The sequence below is a fragment of the Dermacentor variabilis genome, chromosome 9 (genome assembly GCF_050947875.1).
Source record: "Dermacentor variabilis isolate Ectoservices chromosome 9, ASM5094787v1, whole genome shotgun sequence".
NCBI classification, from domain to species: Eukaryota; Metazoa; Arthropoda; class Arachnida; order Ixodida; family Ixodidae; genus Dermacentor; species Dermacentor variabilis.
In genome coordinates this window covers 143,947,772-143,952,544 of record NC_134576.1, presented here as the reverse complement: position 1 = coordinate 143,952,544, position 4,773 = coordinate 143,947,772, and positions in this window count along the sequence as shown.

Genomic DNA, 4,773 nt, shown 5'->3' with positions numbered 1-4,773 from the left:
GCTCCACAGCCACCATAGTCCTCCATAAGCAAAGCAACAAAATCCCAATAAAGAAAGGCGTCAGGCAGGGAGATACGATCTCTCCAATGCTCCAATGCTATTCACAGCGTGTTTACAGGAGGCATTCAGAGACCTGGATTGGGAAGAATTGGGGATAAAAGTTAATGGAGAATACCTTAGTAACTTGCGATTCGCTGATAATATTGCCTTGCTTAGTAACTCAGGGGACCAATTGCAATGCATGCTCACTGACCTGGAGAGGCAAAGCAGAAGAGTGGGTCTAAAAATTAATCTGCAGAAAACTAAAGTAATGTTTAACAGTCTCGGAAGGGAACATCAATTTACAATAGGTAGCGAGGTACTGGAAGGGGTAAGGGAATACATCTACCTAGGGCAGGTAGTAACGGCAGATCCGGATCATGAGATGGAAATAATGAGAAGAATAAGAATGGGCTGGGGTGCGTTTGGCAAGCATTCTCAGATCATGAACAGCAGGATGCCATTATCCCTCAATAGAAAAGTGTATAATAGCTGTGTCTTACCAGTACTCACCTACGGGGCAGAAACCTGGGGGCTTATGAAAAGGGTTCTACTCAAATTGAGGACGACGCAACGAGCTATGGAAAGAAGAATGGTGGGTGTAACGTTAAGGGATAAGAAAAGAGCAGATTGGGTGAGGGAACAAACGCGAGTTAATGACATCTTAGTTGAAATCAAGAAAAAGAAATGGCGCGGGGGGGGGGGGGGGGGCATGGGCAGGACATGTAATGAGGAGGGAAGATAACCGATGGTCATTAAGAGTTACGGACTGGATTCCAAGGGAAGGGAAGCGTAGCAGGGGGCGGCAGAAAGTTAGGTGGGCGGATGAGATTAGGAAGTTTGCAGGGACGACATGGCAACAATTAGTACATGACCGGGGTTGTTGGAGAAGTATGGGAGAGGCCTTTGCCCTGCAGTGGGCGTAACCAGGATGATGATGATGATGATGGTGGTGATGATGATGATGAACGATAATCCAACGGTTGACAGCTCCGGTACAAGAAAGTGGACCGTAAAGGTCTATTCTGACGCGATCAAAAGGACGGCACGGACAAGGAAGCGGCTGCAAAGGTGCGGCAGTGGTAGTAGGGAATGACTTTCGGCGCAGGCAGTCGAGACAGCAGTGGACGTACTTGCGAACGAACTTGTATGTGCCAGGCCAGTAATACCGGAGCCTAAGGCGCGTGTAGGTCTTGAACACGCCACCGTGTGAACATCGGGGTTCAGTGTGGAACGATGAGCATAAATCAGCCCGAAGATGAATTAGCGGTATTACGAGGAGCCATTGCCGACCTTCGGGGAGATAGTTGCGATGGTAGATGAGTTAATCGCGAACAACAAAGTGATGCGCCTGCCGCCGCAGCGTCCTAGATGCTGTAACAATTGCAGGATCAGCGAGAAACTCCAAAAAGCGAAGAAATCTACGGGTATTTGCTCTGCTCAGAGTGCAGGCCATCGATGGCAAGTACTGACAGGACAAAGTTGAGTGGGCAAAGACTGTGCGCGTCAGGTGAAAAGGACGAGCGGGAGAGAGCGTCGGCATCGGTATGTTTGCGTCCAGAACGGTACACGACTCAGATGTCGTGCTCTTGCAAAGGGAGCGTCCAGCGTGCGAGGCGGCCAAAGGGGTCTTTCGATGAGGAGAGCCATCACACCGCATGGTGGTCCGTTACTACATCAAATTGGCGGCCGTATAAGTAAGGTCGAAATTTCGTAAGGGCCCAGAGTATGGCTAAACACTCCTTTTCTGTTACATAGAAGTTTAGCTCATACTTTGTCAGCGTACGGCTAGCATACGCAACGACGTATTCCTCAAGACCACGTTTGCGTTGGGCAAGAACCGCCCCAAGGCCGACTCCACTAGCATTTGTATGGACCTCAATTGGGGCAGCGGGGTCAAAATGTCGCAAAACAAGGGAAAGGTGAGCAGATGGCGATAGGTCGTGAATGCGTCATCGCATGCTTTCGACCAGGCGGATAGGGCGTTGTCTCCAGGCAGCAGTTGGTTCAAAGGGGCGATTATCATAGCGAAGTTCTTCACAAAGCGGCGAAAATAGGAGCAGAGGCCGTCGAAACTGCGTAGCGTCTTCAGCCTGGTGGGATTGGGGAACTCCGCAACTGCACGTAGTTTTGCAGTATCCGGAAGCACGCCTTCGTTGGATACGACGTCGCCTAAGATGGTAAGCTTATGGGCAGCAAAGCGTTAGCGGCAACTGAAATTTACTCAGCACAAGGTTACACAAGAAAAAAACTATAAAACTTAGCCATTGTTATTGCGCATACAAGCAACTTCTAGTCTGACTCAGCTAATCTATTTCATTTTGTGTGGTAACAGCAATAACGGTGATACTACAGTTATCACATTCATTGTTGAGGCAGGAAACTTGAAAGGTTGATAAGTTAGGTTGGGATTCAAATCTGCGTGAGGATACGTGTGCAAAGTGGTTGACACTGACACTTCACCAGTAATTAGCAAGGTTTCCTTGTCCTGTTGCCGCCACAAGCGCGCGGAGCGAATACAGGATTTGTCACATGAGAGTGTAGCTTTGTAAAACATTTCAGTTTTATGCGTGGCATACAGAAGGCTTTTCTGATCGTACCATTGACGACCGGGCCCATGCGCGTTAGTTCGTCCGGAGCTGAGAATAAAACCTGGACGCCGCATTTGAATGCCACTTTCTTTAGTCAGTGGGAAAGGTTGTGCTTTTACGGCACCACCAACGGTCGTGCACCTGGGTGGTTCTGACAGCTGGATTGTGCTTTACTGTACCTCTTTTCACAGGCATTCTACAACTTCAACAACGAGTTTTAAAGCGACACCTGCTTAATTTAAGGCACTCAACTTATCGTTTTACGTTAGAGGTCACCTGGTGGTCACACAATTTGCTGAGAGCCGCGCGCGTGCCGTGTCCAGCATTGACAAGGTTCACTGTTTTAGAGGGTCAAATCATATAATAGAATTTCTGCATTAGGCTTCAGCTGGCACAGTTTAAACACGTCTCTTAAATCAAAATATAAGTTCACATCGAGAAACTCCAGGCACCCATTCTCTGACATCTCATGCGCGAACTTAAAAGTTGCCGCACAAGACAAATTCATAAAGCGGTTCACATCGCGTCTGTTGTCCACTGAGACATTATGATAAAGAATTCATGCGCCATTCCACTCTGTGACGGCGGATGACCAGCGAAGCTGATCCGATCGGCGTTGAGCTTCGGACGATGCGCCGGCACGTGCGGCTACACCTAACCGTTCGTCTTCAACAAATGTGGAACCGCACTCTTTAGCGCAGCCTGTGTACACGCGTTGTACTGAACCGAGGCACGGTACCCTTTATCAGTGCCTCCTCACACGTGCCGCAGGCTCGAAACTCCCCAAGGTTCTCTCCAGGAAAACACCGCGTCAGCACACCCGTAGGCGATCACATACTCGGCAGCCGAAGTTGTGATCGAGAAAGTCTATTTGGAACCTTGCGTAGGCGCCGTCGAATCCCGGCACCGTGCCCACGTGGCGTCGACGTCTCTTTGCCGCATTCTCGGCGTCGCGATATGCGTCGTTTGCTCTTGCTCGTTGCTTACGTACCACATCGCGGGCACGCTCTTGTTCTGGGGCCGCCGGGTTGCCGCGACGTCGACGGTCTCTCTCCCGCCGCTACTCTCGCTGTCGCTCCTCGTAGGTACGCTGCTCTTCAGGCGTACGGATCACGCGTGACCTTCCCATAGGGATGGTGGAGCCAAATGGTACCAAAAATCCTCCTTGGTCGCCTTACCAGGCGCCCACTACGTGACGCACTACGTCATACATTCACAGAGAGACAGCTACGACAGAGCGCCGTTTTAGACGCAAGTGGCCGTTAAGCGGAGCTCCGACGCGAGCGGCGATATGCGTTGGCATTTGATGTTGGCTCTTTGACGCACAATTTTTAGTGCAGAGTTTTCCCGCGCGTACGCCATAAAATCCCGGATTCTAGCCATAGACAGCTTCGCTGTAGAAGTGCAAGATAGTCATTGACGTTCCTAAGCATCTTGGTCCCTTTGACCGCGTCAACGTTCTCTTCCGTCTGTTTGTCACGTTGGGACAAGGAAATGTCACTAAAAAGTTCTGCTAAACAAGATCCGTTGCTTTTCTCGTCCCTTTGCACAATATCTCCGTAATTACTAATAATGATCATACATGACAGATAAACTCGATATTTGTAAAGAATAGGCAACATGTAAACTTGCACCATTTAGGAAGATGACAAGACAAGAGTCTTCAATAAAAACCCTGAAAGCGCAGAGAAGTTCAGTTTGTGGAATAGTCTCAAACAACTCGACAACGGCCACGAAAATGCAATACTGGATACCTTTTAGCATTGCTCTCGGAAAAAAAAAAATTTATGCCGATCCCAACCACTGTGGGAATCGATGTAAGCTAAGCTTCCTATGCTGTGTACTTTGATTGACGACATTGAGCTGCGATATCGGCGATACTTCGCGAATGACTGCTTCACTATGTACGCTACCAGTCTCCAGTGAAACCCGGTTTCTTTCACGCATCTTTCCGACGCAGAGGGACATGTTTACGTGTCTATACGTTGTCGATGTATGATAACTAGGTGGAGCCGTAAATAATATTTTTCACTGCGTATCACGAGTGGTTGAGTCTAGAAAAACGTTTCATATAAGTTACAGTACATTTCACTGGGAAATAATCAGGTATACGTTCTGATAGAGAAGATGCAATTTATTGTAT